Raw genomic sequence first — 345 nt, forward strand, 5'->3', positions numbered from 1 at the left:
GTCTGAATTATTCAAGGCAGCACTTGCCTTCCGGACTAAACGTCCGAACAGACTAAATGTCTGAATTATTCGAGGCAGCACTTGCCTCCTTCATTAACGGCAACGTTTGCAGAGCAACGTCATAAGCAATTTTGCAGCTCCTTTCAGCACATCGTCATTCAGGCATGAAGAAGCCAACAATCCCATACGGTCGACACGTTCAAGGCAATTCAGAACACCGAATTCGGGCGTGTCTGCATAAGCAAGTAAGTTCACTTGAATTCATGCTAACTAAGTTAATTTGTTCAGAAAGAAATTGCCGCTGACTTGTCAAGCAAAGTAAAAACCCCTTGTTACGCCAAAACG

This window comes from Vigna radiata, chromosome 1 (assembly GCF_000741045.1).
Source record: "Vigna radiata var. radiata cultivar VC1973A chromosome 1, Vradiata_ver6, whole genome shotgun sequence".
NCBI classification, from domain to species: domain Eukaryota; kingdom Viridiplantae; phylum Streptophyta; class Magnoliopsida; order Fabales; family Fabaceae; genus Vigna; species Vigna radiata.